The 18,744-nt window shown below is 35.9% G+C and overlaps 1 protein-coding gene across 1 annotated transcript in view; it reads left to right on the top strand.

Annotated features, from left to right (window-relative positions):
- Nucleotides 1–301: 301 nt before the first annotated feature.
- The window catches only part of Dll (homeotic protein distal-less), a 35,597-nt gene continuing 17,154 nt past the window's right edge, over nucleotides 302–18,744 (top strand). The window contains exon 1 of the mRNA XM_028303922.1: nucleotides 302–890. The gene's annotated coding sequence lies outside the window, so the exon portion shown is untranslated. The remainder of the gene's footprint in view (nucleotides 891–18,744) is intronic.

Raw genomic sequence — 18,744 nt, 5'->3', positions numbered from 1 at the left:
AAAAATAGCTATAAAAAACATAATGGCTACGGTGGCGCCGACCGATCGATCGACGGCACCAACCCAGTCCCAACGCACGTACGAAACGAAAAAACTGCGGTCCCACTGTTAACCAATCGGCGATTGACTCCACCTTACGAGTTACCCTCCTCTGTCTAAGCCACGCCTGTGTAGCGATCACAGCGCCACTGACTCCATACAAGTGGCGGATTCCGGAACTAATTAGAGCGAGAGCGCGCTACATTGGGCCGTTCGTTTCTCGGACAATTTCATCCAACCGGTCATTAAGTGTTTAAATTCTACGAGAGCTGGTTGTGTCGGGTTTCGGTGCAGTGGGGAAACGTTATTAAAATATCCACAAACATTAAGATAATTGCCCTGAATTCTGTGCTTGTGTGCGTTAGTGTTTTTTTCACTCGGCCACTAGCAAGAACGGTTTTTTCCGAACTGATGACTGTTATCACTTGTGGTGTGTAGTGTACGTGCGCCGAACGATTTGACTCGAAAATGACATCAGTGACGTGAATCGGGAGGTGAAAATCGGGAAAATTCGAAAATCCAAAGGAAAATGCACCCCACGTGCTTCGTAATTGTTCATTCGCACTGCACGGGCTAATTGATCGGCAATTATATCCCTGTCCCGCTCTCGCTAATTACCAACAATAATAATTTTGATTGCGCCTCCTCTAGTTACGATATAATTGATCCATTTTCAAATCAAACGAATCGAATGTTTCAATTGATCGAATAATTCAATTGGTTGTATCAAACTGAAAGTTTTTGAGTGCAAAAGACAAGTGTGTAAAACTAAGTGTCGTGACAATTTGTGTGAATATAATTTGTTGTGGATAGTGATATGCTGTGGTCTCACATTTGATTTTCGTTGAACCGTAAGTACCTACAATTTTAATTTTACGTAGGCCTCAATGGGTAAAATTTCTTTGAGTGTTCATATTTAAAAAATAATTCTGTTCCAAATTTGAAAAAAAAAATGGGAATAGAGACAAAACACGATGTGCAACAAAAATATTTTATTTTATGTAGGCACTGTAGGCAGGCCTCTCGATGGGTTAAATTCCTTTGAGTGTTCATATTTCAAAAAAATAATTCCGTTCCAAATTTGAAAAAAATTGAGTATAGAGACCAAACACGGTGCTGTGGGTAATGTTTAAGAAATTGCAATAATTTAACAATCCACTGGCTATTTTAAACTCTCAATCATTTTTTATCGACATAATTATGTTACGATAATGATTTGGTATTAAATAATTATTAAATTAATGAAGAATTCAATGTGATCTCCACTATTTTAGGCCTAATAGGAAACTTATAAGATTCGTAAAATGTTTAAATCATTCCTTGATCAATCTTCAATGGTGACACTATCCCGCAGTAAAAGTAACCTCACTCTCAGAGGTCCTGGGTTCGATTCCCTAGAGATGCACGCTATTCTATAACAGTGCAGGTTTATATCAACCTGAGTGACAAGTGTCTTATAAGAAAATAATAAGAATTAATATAAAAACTGTCAAATATTGAAATGCTCAAAATGCAATTAGTAAAACACAATATTCTTTGTATTCCTGTAATTTAAGAAGAGGTAGGAAATAAATTAAAAGTTACCATAAAATTTAATGTTATAGACTAATTTTTAATATGTTGAAAAATATTAAAGTTATTATTGAACATGAATACGTTTAGTACGCTTCACTGAACTTTTTGATAAAAAAAAATTAAAAGTAGTAGGTACCTACATTTATTTATAATTATAATCACATGTAAATGTACTAAGTAATGCACTAAAACGGTTACTTTCAATGTAACTTTATCGGCAAATATTTTTATGACACTGGCCACGCATAAACGAATGCTACGGGTAAAAGAAAAAAGTTATTTAGTTTTCTTTTTCTTTGGCTTTATTATTTTGGCACAGTAAAGTATTTTAATTTTGCCCATTAAAAATGCCTATCTAATACTCTTGCCAAACCGTCATCTTTTAATATACGAGTACTTGAAATGCTTAGGACTTCTTGGCGGGAAAGTTAAGCGTCATGTTCAGCAATTTGTTTTATTTTCTTTTTTTAACTGTCTTTATAAATATCTTGAAAAAATCTAACTTCCTAAGGCGAGAGTCGAACGTACTTTATTATTTTGTCCAGAAAAATGACAGTTCCATCGAATATGATGATGATGATTCTATTATTTTGTAAGAACCTTTATCCTACGTTTTTTTAACCACATCACGTCAGGGAAACTTGACCCCTGCTTGGTTTCGACAGACTTGGTGTATTTTCTTTGTAAATACAACCTACATAGTTTTTAACTCGTGGAACCCGTGTTTGGATTTGCTGGTGCTTGAAATGTAGGTATATTCATTATAACTTAATATTATATTATACAGTCATCTTTGACTCATTCTTCGATACGCAGAACCACGGTCATTTATACATAAATAGCTTTCCGCCCGCGGCTTCGCCCGCGTGGAATTTTGTCTGTCACAGAAAAACTTTATCGCGCGCGTCCCTGTTTCAAAAACCGGGATAAAAACTATCCTATGTTCTTTCCCGGGACTCAAACTATCTCTATGCCAAATTTCATCAAAATCGGTTGCGAGGTTTAAGCGGGAAAGCGTAACAGACAGACAGACAGACAGACAGACAGAGTTACTTTCGCATTTATAATATTAGTTGGGATTACCTTTCAAATTGGTATCGTCCTGTATATTATACAGCAAAATAGTTTTTCTCTTATAATAATTATTATAGACAACCTGACCTGACCTCTTGACCATAAATAAGGTAGATAAATAATTCTAATTCTGTAGAGCTCAAAGTTTGACTGGGAGAGAATGCCAGACTTGAAGTTCGCCTTTTGTACCGATTATTATATTAAGACCCGTATTCACAAAAGATGCTTGCTTAAGTGAAGCAGCAAATCGAACGCACAGCGTTGAATAGAGCTCTGTGATTGGTTCGTGTGCCACCCTGTGCGTCCACGCGCATTGTGAGACCTCATAATGTTTGTTAATACGGGCGTTAGAACGTTATAAAAACTTATTTTCAAAGTCAATAAACCAATTTTTTCTTCAAATCAAGAAAATCTGAACTACAAATACAACGGCACGATAAGTTAAACACTACGATCTTATGCCAGTTGTAATAGAGTCTGATTTTGTACAAAAATGTATACCCTGATAAGCTGTAGATGGTACTAAAGACATATCCTATCCTAATCCTAACTAATATTATAAATGCGAAAGTAACTCTGTCTGTCTGTCTGTCTGTCTGTCTGTCTGTTACGCTTTCCCGCTTAAACCTCGCAACCGATTTTGATGAAATTTGGCATAGAGATAGTTTGAGTCCCGGGAAAGAACATAGGATAGTTTTTATCCCGGTTTTTGAAACAGGGACGCGCGCGATAAAGTTTTTCTGTGACAGACAAAATTCCACGCGGGCGAAGCCGCGGGCGGAAAGCTAGTAAAATATAAATTGATGCAATCCGAATATGAAATCGATATTATTATTTCGATTGATCGTAAACCAGTTTTATTACGGCAATTAATACAAACCGAGTTTCCACAAAAGTGTAAAGTTCGTATACAAATCGATGTTAATTAATCATTAATAGAGTTAGGGTACGACCACATTAACCCTTGATATCAAATAATAATTATAAGGGGCTCGTTCACCATCTCTGAGTAAAGTAGGCTACTCGTTGCTTAGGCTGGGTTACATCATCTTACTTTAACTTTGACAAACGTCAAAAATCTGTCAAACTCCATACAAAAAACACCGGTTATCGTTATAGTTACTGTCAAAGTTAGGTGGTGCAACCCAGCTTTAGAGTAGGCGCACACCGTTGATTTTTCGTCGGCCGATAGTTTAGTCGGGCAGTTGATCAGGATGGGCATGTATGGGAGTGCGCACACTACGCCGATTCGATTTGGCCGATTCTTCATACAATTTAAAATCGGGCACAACTATCGGCCAACTAAAAATCAACGGTGTGCGCCTACTCTTAAAGTCACGAGTAGCAACAAACTTTTCGGCCTCGCATGAAAGTGCGCACATTAGTACACTGATTTGGTATCGGCCGATTCATCATGGCCGACCAAACTATCGGCAGATAGTGAAGTTGTCTGCGGGGATTATAAAAGATGCACATAATATTCCTAATGATCATCATGAGGTCATTTAGTCTCCAGTGCAGGAGCACTACTCTCTAATTTACCAGAGGCAAATGGAGGATTTGGCCTACACTCCCCACGCTGCCCAGACGGGTTGGGGAGCCTATTCTGATGATTCTAGTTAGTACATTACTATAACTGAGACATCATCTTTTACTCACTTTAAATATCTTTTTCATAAAGGCTACTAAACCTTTGTTTGTCACTTGTCATCCGGTTTGCAACGGAGGGAAGTCGAACCTTAGCTTCGAACTCCTCCTATGTTCTTCTGATTAATTTCTTTGCGGGTCCAATGACAGTTTAACTTTCCCCCGGGACAAACTTGGCCTTAACTGGTTGGGTTGTTGACGGTCAAGCTGTAGATCCTGGCTACACAGGAGTTGCAGCGGTGGGAACGAGAAGTGGGAATAGTCCCATAACTTTTTTAAATTCGCTGTGTGGTTGCCCCCTTAATAGTTATGGTGGCTTTTAATATTTCATGTGGGAATGCCACATACATATACATAACTAACTGCATGTTTATATGTTTATAGTTTAACATGCGATGTGAGTGGCCATTTTTTCAGGCCATAAATTGATAGGTATGTGACAAAAGTACTCTTTAAAGGAGTTTGTAAATTACTTACCTAAGTTTAATTTAGTATAATATTGAGGTAGATACTAGCTTTTGCCCCTGGCTTGGCCTGTAAATTTCAGTCTGCCACAGTCTTTACCGCGTGTTTCCTCATTTCAAAAACCGGTACAAAAACTATCCTGTTTTTCCCTGGGTCTCACTACATATTTCTAGGTACCTATACCACATTTTATCTAAATCGTTTCAGTGGTTTAAGCGTGAAAAGGTAACATTGGTCAACAAAGGTTATGGATTCCCTATATCATTTTATTTTCCTCTAATATTGCTACTTACTTCTTCTTCGTCGCTACACTCTTGCCAGAGTGGTCGTGGTCGTCAGGGTCACACCCGGTCCGGTGGCAAGCCTCACAATCCGTCGCCATTCCTCCTGCACTGCAGCCTTTCTTGTGCACTCGTGGAGTGGACCATTGAGTGCGGTTTTGATATGATCACTTACGCTACTTACTACCGCACACACTGACAAAATTTAGCGTGGATTAGCGGTGAGGTGCGCTGAATTTTGTCAGTGTGTGCGTGCGCGCCGCATACGTATTGGCGCGCTCACATACAAACCGCGCTCGGTGCGTTTCTATGAAGATGACCTACTCATTTGTATTTACTCTGTTACTACTAACTTCCAATAAAGTTACACATAATAATATGGACTGTCCTACGTAGAGTACATAAGATTCGTATCAAACAAAGATGTCCACTGCTGGACAAAGGCTCCAAAGATTTCCACAAAGACCAGTCCTGCGCTGCCCGCATCCAGGTGCTTCCCGTGACTAGTAAATTCTTTAAATAAATCCTTTTTACAAAGGCCCTTTTCAAGGCACTTATACACGTCCCGAATATAGCTTGCCCTACCACCACTTCGGGACAACATATGGGCTGGTGCTGAGAAGAAGTGGCGGAAGAAACTCAGTCACTTTGGCTTTAAAAGATTATAAGAATTTGATGTATCTTTTCCCAACTTTTGTTTTGTCATCTGTCATCCGCTTTGCACTGAAGGGAAGTCGAACCTTAACTTCGAACTCCTTCTATGTTCTTCTGATTAATTTCGTTGCGGGTCCAATGACAGTTTATCTTTCCCCCGGGACAAACTTGACCTTAGTTGGGTTTTTATTGGCGGTCAAGCTGTAGATCCTGGCTACACAGGAGTTGCAGCGGTGGGAACGAGAGGTGGGAATAGTCTCGTATCTTTCTATAAGATATATAGAGGCAGGATACTCGGTCATAAAATACATTGTAGGTAAGCATCGTATTAATTCATCCATCAATAACTTGTATGGTTGTATATTGATGCGACGAAATTTGAATTTAAATTGAAATATCTGTCAATGTCAGTTTAAGACAGATACTTCAAGTGCCAATGTTTTTAAATTAATTATATTCTTCTTTATAGGGCAAAACCTATGTTTTTAAATTCGTTTTCTATTTCACTTTATGGGGCAAAATAGCAATGACACTGCAACAATTTTAATAATAATATTCAAAAAACTTCATGATATTTAGTGACAGCTTTATTTTATTCGATAAGGGCAGATTAAATAACTTTTATAATAATTAACTAAAGAATAAGTTTGGCCCATTGACAGCTCCAGTATGGGAAATACAACAAAATGACAAGTTTATCATTCAGTTAAAAGATATCCGACGGTTAAAAGCCCTTAGATTTAGTTAGTAGGGCGTTTAGAGTTAGAAGCTTGGCTCTACATGTGATCTGAAAACTTTTTGAAAGTGGGATGTAGTCTCGGTTGAAATAATTTAAGCAAAAATTATTAAATTTACCTACGAGTTCCAGTTAATCACCAAAACTTGCCTCTCCTGTACACAAACTCGCTACTTTTCTCGATGTTTTACAAACTAACTACAATGTTAGTAAAACTCACAAAACTAAGTTCATAACGGTTCCCTCTAGATTTCACTCCAATAAATAATTCCATACAAAAGGGGTAATCAGTTTATACATCATTAACCTGTGAATCCAGTCCTCGATTATTAATAAACCAATCCATAATGGCTGTTTTAGTCCGCCGTTGGCCGTGTCTGTGTTATTATATAGATTATTTAAGTTGTAATGCTGGTCTGTGATATTTAATTGGTAAAAGAGACAATGGATTCCAGATATTTGTTGTACGAAGTTCTGTGAAAGGGTTAGTTTTGGAATATCTGTAGTTTTTATTTTCTGGGATCAACACGGTAGATAATTTCCATGAAAAAAATGTACTTATTTATGTCTTTATCCAGTTAAATTAAGAATGTAGATATTTAAACTACTTCAACTGATAGGAAGTAAGGTTTTAAAGTCGTGTCTTGGGGCTTAGACCTCCAAAAACTACGTCTAAAACAAGACTCGGTATATCTTTAAGGCTGGGTTGCACTTGCACTATCTTACTTTAACTTTGACAAACGTCAAAAGTCTGGCATACTCCATACAATTAACACCGGTTATCGTTATAGTTATTATTAAAAGTTGGGTGGTACAACTCAACCTATGTAACATCAGAAAAGTAATAAACAATTAATACATTTTTCAAAGTGACAGTAGAGAAACGATCAAGCCACATAATTGTGACTAAGGTGGTATGTTTGTGAACAAACTACATAAGATGGCATCGTATGTCAAATAGTTCGTTACACCCAAAGTGACAGCCAATAAGTTCGCAACGCGTCTTTGTTACAATGAGGGCTATCGTTTTAGCGCTCACCAGTAGCGCCACTGTAGAGTAAGGTCCTGTCACTTGCTAGTAGCGAAGACAGTGGCGCCAACTTGTGAGCGCTAAAGTGGTAGGAGGACTATCGCATTTGCACTCATCAAGATGGCGCCACTGTAGAGTAAGGTCACGCATTTGAAGTCGGTTTTATTTTTTTTTAAAGTTAATTATTATGCTTGCTATGCAACATCTTTTCTTTAAACCTTTGTTTGTCACCTGTCATCCGCTTTGCAATGGAGGGAAGTCGAACCTTAATTTCGAACTCCTATGTTCTTCTGATTAATTTCGTTGCGGGTCCAATGACAGTTTAACTTTCCCCCGGGAGAAACCTTCATTGGTTGGGTTTTATGGCGGTCAAGCTGTAGATCCTGGCTACACAGGAGTTGCAGCGGTGGGAACGAGAGGTGGGAATAGTCCCGATATACATCAACATGTCTCAACGTACATTTTGAAATTCCGTCATGGACTATTGCATACAAATACATAGCCATTTGAATACGTGTTTGGCCATGTCAAATTCAGGCTTCGAATCTGCGCCTACGCACGCCTTTGCGAGGCTGATTTGTCATTATGTCTCGGATTTTGACATTTGTTTATGTAAATTAGGAAATTCTCGACTTTCTTTTAGATACTTAGACATATTTATATTCGTTGGAAACTTTGTTTAAAATAAATAGAGATTGAATGTAAAAATGATCATGTTTGTGATCTAAAGAGAACCGATAAGTCTTGCAAGGGCAAAACTCGACACGGCTGAAATAAAGAAGAAGTCTAAATCTTTTATGTTTTTGGAATTTGCTAAAGATATAGATGGAGATTTGTGACTTACCTTCAAGAGATTGTAGTAATAAAAATGAGCTATTAGTACCTCTCGTTCTCTATTGGATTTAGAATAAGGCCTTTTGACGATCTCCGAATGTGACAGCATATAAATCTGAAGTCTCGCTGACGTTTGACCGTCACAAAACACCCTCCCGTACCTCAGAAACTGACTGAATTAAGCGCTAGACGTATACGCCCTAAGACCACCAATAAAAGCCTATAAGTCACATATAAAGGTAATTCAAACTGTAAGTGTCTCTACACTGGCAATAAGACAAAATAGGCCCATTTCAGCAGCAAATACTCGGCTGTAGTATCACAATCGATACGTTTACTTAACGTCAAAAAAAGACGGGTGGCGTCTGATACACATCTTGACGTCCATTTTGAATGGCTGAAACATTGTCAGCCATGATATAGTTGTCCAACACTGAGCCGTCCAAGCTGTGACATTGACAGGAGGGCGCTACTATCAATGCTGGATTATTAGTTCAGATTTTTGCCGCTTGACGTTTTAGAATCGTTTGACTCTATTTGTGAATGATAAGGAATTATTGGGGGTTTAGATTGTGGTTTTGAATAAGTTTTTCTTTAATCACTTTTTTAATAAATAAGGTAGAAGCTTCAAAAAGCTTATTTTGAGTTTGTAGAGCTTTAAACATGTGTGTTCATAGATGCTTTTAAATTATAGTTATTTTTAAATAGAAAAAAAGATTATTAGTACATGAGAGATTATTTTGATAGTTAATAAGTTCTTATCGAGTTCTATAGAAGGGAAACCTAGAATCAATTTGACAAATATTTATAATAGTTATGCATGTCTGATCAAATCATTTAAAATGTGTTATTTTCCAAGTAAAATCTGAAGAAAAATACTGAAATAATATTGCTTACTGCCGTCAATGTCGATTCATTTAATTTATAGGCATAAATACAAAAGAAATAGACAGTTCGTGTATCATTAGTAGCATGAAGTAGATAAAGTACTCAAACTTTAGTACATTATTTATTGTAAGCAGTTTACTTTTCTCAGTCGGAGAGTCAGTCGTCAAATTACCATTATAACTTCTATTATTAGATTAACATAGACATCAATCGGCTGTATTACGATGCAACGAAGAACAATTATACCGCAAGCAATTACGCTACCACTTCCCTTATTCGGATAATACGACAAAATGGTAGCTGCCTATCGGCCCGTTTGACACATGATTAACGACGTACGACCCGCCAAATGTCATAACTCCCGCCATTTTCATATTTTTTTAACTGTCAACCTGTTTAGAGAAAAAGTTTTGTCGCTGGCAGGTTGCATTGAGAAATTCTTGGTCTGTGTTTTTTGTTTGCAATTTGTTTTTAAAACTGGTTGAAATAGGGGCACTGGTGCAACGTGAGATGTCATATCGATTTTTTTGCTGTCATTATTGAAAGTCATTTGTATGATGGACTCCATCCTGTGGGTAATATTAGTTTAAGCTTAATAATTAGTTTTATTTGATGACTCTACATCGCAGTACATAATAATATACTAAATAAATAACTTTCGTTAAAAATTGGTATTTTTATGAAACTTTCACAAAGAAGCTGAAAATCTTCAACTGCGCGTTCTGTCAAACCTAGAGGGCCAGTTAAAATTGTATTGTTTATTATGTAAAAATTGCAAAAATGCTTTGGACTCTAGTAAGATTCTTTCATCGTTATTAATTCATTTATTCATTTCTGCCTTTAAGTCTTAAAACTATTTTTGATGACTCTACAAAAAGCAGCATACTTATTAAATTTTTCCAGAAAAAGTGTATTGATTTTCACTAACAGAAAGAAGGTAGATTATTTTTATTCAAACCTTTTAAACACATTGTTTTTCAAAGAAAACTGTGTACGAGGCTACAGATAAGACATTGTTAGACAATACAAAGATAATGGTCACATAATGTGCTAGGTACAGTCATACAAATAACAATCACAACAAATGAGAAAAAGTTTTCTCTCCGTGAGCTAACAAAAAGGAAGATTTTTATAACAAACTAGCTTTTGCCGAATTTTGTCTGTCACAGAAAAACTTTAACGCGCGCGTCCCTGTTTCAAAAACCGGGACAAAAACTATGTTCCTGCCTTTCATCAAAATCGGTTCAGTGGTTTAGGCCTGAAAGAGAGACAGGCAGACAGACAGAGTAACTTTCGCATGTATAATATTATATAGTATAATATAGTATAGATAAATAATTGTTAACCGCTAGATTATAACGGAAATATAGGCATAAATGAGCAGCTCTCTGTATTATTTTTTTCTGATAAAGCGACATGATTTATTCACATTATGGGTCGAAAATGCTTTCACAGTCTCCCAATCATTTGACCATTTATACAATCAAAATATGACTACCTACTTTTTACAGCAAATGACTTGGTTTTAGGAACCACGATTTCGATAATGTTACTTGTGCAGATTTGACAAAATGAGAATTGGCACCAGCTTACATTATTAAAGGGTACTTAAATTAGGAAATTTGAAAACAGTGCATTGAGACGCCACTCAGCATATTCCGTGACTTCTTCTTCTTGTCGTGTCGACAACAAACCTAGATAGCGTCAGCCCAAAACTCCGCCACAAGAGTGGCGTTGTCAGTAATCCTCATTAAGGCTGAGTTGCACCACCTAACTTTGACCGTCACTATAACGATAACCGGTGATTTTTGTACGGAGTTTGACAGATTTTTGACGTTTGTCAAAGTTAAAGTAAGATGGTGTAGATAACCCAGCCTAAATCTTCCTGCGTGCAGTTGAACAACGTGACAACGGTGAAGAATACTGACTTTCAAATGATTGATTGATTACTGATTTTAAACAAAAATCCCAAGCCAACTATACTAGCGTGGATAGATTCGCGTGTTAGACACCCACAGACGGACACACACGTTTCTCCATAGTAATTATATTGCGTCATACTTTGACAATCTCGGGTTCGATGCCTGTAAGTAGCGAAGGCGTTGGTTGTCTGTGATTCCGAAAAATAATGTATTTTATTTTTAACTTACTAAGGCCCGTATTCACAAACATTACTATGAGGTCTCACAGTGCGCGTGGACGCACAGGGTCACAGAGCTCTATTCAACGCTGTGAGTTCGATTTGCTGCTTCACTTAAGCAAGCATCGTTTGTGAATACGAGCGTGAGGCTGAGTTGACTTTTGACGTTTGTTTGATGGTGCAACCCAACGTAAGAACTAAGCAACTTCATACGATTTTTACTGTGTGCTTAGATTAACAAAGCCTAGATAAAATTGTCAATTTTTGTACAAATGTCAGTTGTTTAGTAGTGATATGGATATTGATTTTTTACGATATAAAAATATTGATAAAGATTTAAAAATAAGAAACACTGAGGTGAATTTACTCATCCAAAATACTCAATCATTTAAGGATAAAAATTTTAGTGTCTGGAATTGGCTGTAGGTACCCAAATGTTTTGTCTTTGTGGAAATCCTTAGGAGAGGCCTTTGTCCAGCAGTGGACGTCTTTTGGCTGAAACGAACGAACGAATCCAAAAGTTGATAAGTACCTAGCAGACATAGCGAGAAACATGCCCAAATAAATGTCTACAGATCTGTCAACTCCTCACAATTAGAAAATAACGACATAAATGGAAAAAAAATGTGACAGTACTCCATACATTAAGCGCATGTTGTTACCACAAAACGTAAGAATAAAGTTAATTAAAGAATGCCATCGGACTAGATCTACTGACAATAAAAATTAAAATTCTAGACTAAAATGTCAATACAAATCGCGAGCCGCCTCTGTCGTATAAAAATACCATTTTGTCTCTGCTACAGCATTCAATTGACATGTACGGCGACCATAGACTAGGTAATATAGACTAATTTGTCTCTGATCCAAGTTTATGGATCGATTACCTGTGTATTCGTAATTAGTAGCGTATAGTAGCATTATTTCGTGTAGCACGCAAGGCAAGAATGCATTTAAATGAAAAAGAGTATTGAGACACTGCCTTTATCTCATTGTACTGTTCGAAGTCATTTACGCGCCATGTTTTTTTGAAAATACGACAAAGAAGATCGTTTTCACTGAAATGGAAAAATAAAAAAATGCAGTTACACAAATACTTAAAGAGCTATTAGAGAGCTTGTTCATAGATATTATTTTAATTTTGTCTCTGTAATTTGTAGTCTAAACATTCTTCTTTCTGTGCCTCAAAAGAATGGAGCGTCATTTTGTATTTAATCAATTTACTTTGGCCAAACTGCAGTGTGCTCTAGCAGTTTTATATTTTTTGGCACTTACAGAAAGTAGTTCGTACGTTGACTTAAGTTTTCTTTACGCGGGAAATTAGTCAGAATGATTTATGTCTTTGCCAAGAAAATATTAATAATCTGCTTAATTTTTTTTTCTGTTGGAACATGACGTTGCTGTGTTTCTTGACAGTGGGCAAGAGAAGACGCGGGAATTTAAAACATTCTATTCCAAATTTGAAAAACTATTTTCAGGCTAAGAAATCAAGATTATTGACTGCAGTGTCAAAAAGACGCGGGAGTTTTAAAAACATTCTATTCCAAATTTGAAAAGCGACTTTCAGGATGGTAAATCAAGGATTATTGACTGCAATTATAAACCTTATGTGCACTACTTTGTAAGGCACTGTCAACAAAGTTCGCGTGCACTGCCTTGTTTATTTGCCCCATTGACATCGCAGTGTAATGGCGCGTTATTCTATTAAACGCAAAATAGCGGGTTCGCTGCGAATGTCGGTTTGATAAACTGTTTGTGATTGGAATTTTCCATTTTCACTTGTATTTGCGACAGTTAGGTTTATTTGTGTACTTACAAAATTCAACTAGGTACAACGTTAATTTGTATTAGGAAAAAGAAGGCTTTTTAATCAGTCTTTTTAAAATGTCTCTGTGGTAAGACCACCTGCTTCAGATTTAGAGGTCCCAGGTTCGATTCTCAGTGGGGGCAGATTTTTCTGTTCAGTCTATAGATGTAAAATTCCTTCATTTTTTTGTCTATTTGTTAAGTTTTCAGTTTCCGCACTGAAAACGCTAAACCGATTTAGACGAATTTTAGTTAAGGAAAGATCGGTCATTGAAGAAGGATCTAAAGATCCTTCTGTCAGATATAATTATGTCAGATTGTCCTTAGTTCTTACCTAGACTGTCCTGACTAAGCTAGATGCCATCGTGTATCCTACTTGAGAATAGAACCCATGACTTCCAGAGTGAGAAAGTCCAACCACTAGACAATAGAGGCTTTCAATCCACGAATTACTTAGGACTTCTAGAAAAAATATTTTTACTATAAACTTCTACACCAAAGGCTACCTATTCGTATTTAATACAAGATTCCAAAGATATCTATCTAGAAATATAGCCAAGTATTTCTTTGTTTCTCGCATAGTTCTATCGCACAATCTATTGTACCATAGACAAGTACCTCTCGCCATGCAACGCGCATTGGGCTCAAGGCCACTCGTCACTGCGAAGTTTTTTACATTATTGTTCGATATTGGTTGTGGTTAATTTTTTAAGATAAAAACTTTTTGGTGAATGGCTAGGCTGGAAAAAAAAAGTGTCAAGCGACAATATTTTTTTCTGCAACCTGCCAGTGTTGGGTACGAAACTTTGAATTTGAAATTGGAATTTTAGAACATTAACAAGGCGCGGAGGGAAGGAGCATAGGTCCAGGGAGGTCTACTCCAAAGGCTGTTTACATAGATTCGGGTCTATCTGTTACCGTTGCTCATGCTCGCATCTCGCTTTGTGTGAGAGAGATGGCAACATTCGAAACTTTGGTTGGATGACGTTTTTCGGAGTAATCCCACAGGTTTACAATAACAAGTTAAACAAGTGACTTCAGTTCTGTGCAAAAATATTTGAAAACAGAACAATTACCTATGTCAACACTATTCGTCAATTATTTTTTAATAGTTTTCAAACCTGTTCTTGTCGTTTAAAGATTCTTATTTAGAATTCGAACTTTGAACTTAATAAAGGTCGAATTTCCGTGGAATTCCTTCGAAATTCAAAACGTTATTCCGTTATGAACCTTCGGATTCGTTTCGTTGCTATCATACCCACATAATGGTTCCGCGTTAGTGTTCCATAATCTAAGAAAATACAAAACTGGAAAAACAACTTGAATAAAATTATCAAGTGTGATCTAATCACTGGGAATTAAGTTCCGTAGGTTTTTAAATAATTTAATTGCGACGAAACCTAGGCTAATAATATCCGATTTAGATATTTATTGACAACTGTCATGATATTCACCTAGCCCAAAACTAAGCACAGCTTGTCATCCTAACTTTACGTATAGTTCTTGCAACTCACGAAGGCGAGTGAGCTTTACCTGTGTGTGTACGTGTACATGCACATAACGATAGTGTAATGTCTGTCAAAACTTTTGAAAAACGAACAGTAGCGAGCCACCACACATGTAAAGCTCACTCGCCTTCGTGAATTGCAACAACTATAGTGTGTAACAGCCTCCACTTGAAAAAGCTTAAAGGTCGAAAAGTTAGCTTGACATCTATTAAAATTAACACTCATATTGTGAAACGATACTTGAGACTCGATTCAATGTCAAGCATAGATTCAACATTGTGTGTACTTATTCATAATACAGGATTGAGACACCTAAGCCCATTTTCACCATCAATCCCTAATTTTAAGTGACCCTTATGGTAACACATAACAGAAATTTAGTTTTCATAGGGGTCACTTACAAATTAGGGATTGATGGTGAAAACGTGCGTTAAATTTTTGTTTCAGCACAGCTTAAGCAATTAATATTGCAAGTGTTCCAGTTGTTTTTTATTGTCAAGTCTATTTGCGGTTCTTTTTATGATATAAGCGGGTTTTTTGTATCTTTAATCGAATAAGCGATGAATTCATATTGGATTACAGATCAGCCAGATTATGAATCACGGAACTCTAAAAACCAGCTTCATATAGCGGTAACCATAAAAATTCGTGAAAGAAAACCGTGTCCAATCCTATATTTTCGATTATAAAAAACTCTAGCACGCGAGCGCGTTCGTTCTCAGTTTTATTATCTTTACTAATTGATCGTTTTTTTGTCGGCAAGTCTTGCAACTTTGTTCGTAACTTCTACACTGTTTGGAGAGGAAAATATTTATGTTCCGGGTTGATTTCATCATTAATATTAGCTTGAGAGCCAACTTGACATAAACACCACGTTACGTTTTAAATTACTTAAAAAATCGAATGGCCTAAGTTGGGAATCGAACCCACGATTGGGTTACGTTGTTGTTAGGCACTGACTAAAACTTAGAATTAACCAAAAAAAGACAGTACTCGGCTCTACCAACGCTCAAATTCAAATTAGAACTGGCCATCTACAATCTACGAATAGTTTTTTAATCATTTTTTTAATAACCCTGGCCTTCTACAATCTAAAGCTGCTAGGTCTTTGAAAAGTATATTTTTTCTTAATTTGATACTGGCCACACAGAATAAAGGAGAAATGTAAAATTTAAATTCATAAATTAGAACACAGCTTTACTTTCTATCTTGCTTGCGTTTAACTTTAGTTTCTTCTTATAAAAAAATAATCGTATTAAAACTAATTTTTTTCTTAGTTTTATAACGTTATTTTGTTGCAAAGAGATATTGTTGCATGTAAAACAATCTGTTCTCTTTTATTAAAACTGACTGGCAATAGATAAAGTCGCAAAAACAACGCGGTATCAATGAAATTTGCATTGAATCTCGAATGCGGCTTCACACACACTTGCGTGTCCATTTTTTGTTTATCGTGTATTGTTTTTTTTATTGTCACTGTCACGTGATTTATTCGTTTTATGATTTGCGAAATAACTTCATTTGGAATTACATAACGTTTTTAGTTGGGAAATAATTGAAGAACAAAACTAACGAATTAAAAACACAAGTATTAATTAAAAGTATTATTGTACTCATATTCATTGCAATTGCATGCAATGATTGATTATTTACAAACGTAGCTATTTATAAGTTGAGTAACTGTTTGAGACGTTTTTTTACCTATTTGTTATTTGGATAAGACGTGGAGAAATATGACTCTATCAACTCCTAAAAGCATTAGAATAACAATGTTTGAATAATCTAGTTTCTCTTGTAATCTTTTAGAGCTTGTTCCCACAGGGACATCCTGTTTCTTTCTGGATCTAGTTTAGTTTTAATGTTCGTTCGTACGTTCACACGAACGTCTCGCAAAAACTGATCCGTTATTTGTAATTCAAATTTTAAACACAGTATGTGGCTGCGGGACCCTGCATTACTGGATCCTGTAAAACTGGATTGCTGTACGAATGAGCCCTTATCTACAGATACAAAACAAACGAAGCCACTTTTAATAGCTAGTCATTAATAAATAAGACCTTTGTACTACGAATGCGAAATGCCATTTCATTCGAACAAAGAATACAATTACAAGACTGCCCTCCGATGAACTACATTTAATAAGCACCTACTATTCTACACTAGTTTGTATTCTAGTCGCAAACGAAATTATAGTGTAAGACCATTCTTTTTGAATTTCCGATGAAGAATACACGGTTTTTTCTTCGGAAAAAATCGTTGGGCTACCAGTAACTAGCTAATTGCATGAGCATTCAACATTTTAAAATAGGAATAAAATTTAAAATCTTGAATTTTAATCTAAATGTTGTTCGAAACTTAAATTCAAAGTGAAGTTCGAAATCTAAATTCAAATGCAGAATCAGTTTTTTTTATTAAAATTTAAAGGCTTTTTGCCAGTGTCGAGCAAAAGTTATTTTACATCTACGAGTAAGTAGGTTTCGAATTTGAAATAATTTGTTACTGGAAACTCAGGGCACAATTTTCTGTTAAATTACATGAAATTATTTTGACTCATAGAGATAAGGGAAAGTTCAAATTGTTTTAAATAATTTTCAGCTCATGTCAATCTTATTTCACAAATCTTAGTTGATCGAAGGAAATTTTTTATCCATACGCAACATGAGGTCATGGAACGACACTTCGAGAATTCATACCGCCATCTTGATTACTGTAATTATAACTTCAAGTCAGCCTAATTAAATTGACGGATCACCGAACCTGGCGAAACGGCTCGTGCCAAACTCAAAGTTAACCTGTGACTAATTTAATCAGCCGTTAAATCTCGGTGGTCTATCTCGCGTCTAACGCCCCGTTAAAAAATCGAAAGCTCAAAAAAACTAATTGGGACCACAGATTTAGATCATTTACGGTCCCATTTCTCACAGACCAAAATGTTTGGGCATTAAAACAAATGATCCGAAGAATTGGAAATAAAAAATACTCCTTTTCGGCAAGTTCCTTTGTGTTAATTACTACAGCGTTTTTGTCCTGCTCGCTCCTATTGATTGGATTCCCCGTCTCGCTCTCGCTGCGCAGGCGCCGAGGTCGGGTCAAAACGTTTTGTATCGTCTTTTATTTATTTGTTTCTTTGTTGATTACTCCGCTCGTAATAATAATGTTTAGAACGAACTAATTGGTGTAAATTTTTATTGAAAATTATTATCTGTTAATGTGATATGTAGTTTATGTTGACGACTCCATTATACCATTATAATACTTGTACGCACCTATGTTTTCTGTTGAAAAAATATATTAAATGAATTGAATATCAATAAAATTAAAATTAAGAATCGAAAAAAGTACAAACAAGTATATTTTTACATATTCAAAAGATGATTTCTTCAAGTGTGTGTAACTGATATCGAATACGAACATACCTACTTAGCATGTTAAATAGCTATGCATATGTGAATATTAAATATGAAGAAACATGTATTCTGTGATTTACTACGCGGACTGAGTGAAAATTTCGGAATTTGGCGCGGTTTTTGCATGAAAATCTTATCTGATTGCGATATGCATGGTTAAATTGAAATTTTAAGTATTTAACTTCAGTGATAAAGTATGACCTGAATTCTTAAATTTCAACTTAGCAACGCATTACCAATACCTACTTAATTTTATGACCGTAAGAAACCCTGTTCAAGATTTCATCATCATCATCATCTCAGCCATAGGATGTATACTGCTGAACATAGGCCTCCCTCAATGGTTCAAGATTTACTTAAAAGATAAAAGAAATCAGTAGCTAAATCAATTCAAACCAAAGAAGTTAATAAACCAATTTCTGAATTTAGAAAGTTATATTGTAGAAAGGTTGTTTCCTTTTTTTTTTCTATGTGGCCTATCCACATAGAAAAAAAAAGGAAACAAAATAACGTTTTGAGTTGTGTTCCTAAACCAAATTCAAAATTTAAACTTAGAACATCTCTTGAAAAAGTAGTGTTGGTACTTGGTACGCAATGGATATCGATAAAAAGAAAGTAAAGACAAAATGTCCCATAGTAATAATGTTGCATAGTTTTTGT

Source organism: Ostrinia furnacalis, unplaced genomic scaffold (assembly GCF_004193835.3).
Source record: "Ostrinia furnacalis isolate ACB-3 unplaced genomic scaffold, ASM419383v2 OfSCF1319, whole genome shotgun sequence".
In the NCBI taxonomy this organism is placed as follows: Eukaryota; Metazoa; Arthropoda; class Insecta; order Lepidoptera; family Crambidae; genus Ostrinia; species Ostrinia furnacalis.
This window is presented reverse-complemented; position numbering and strand designations above follow the sequence as displayed.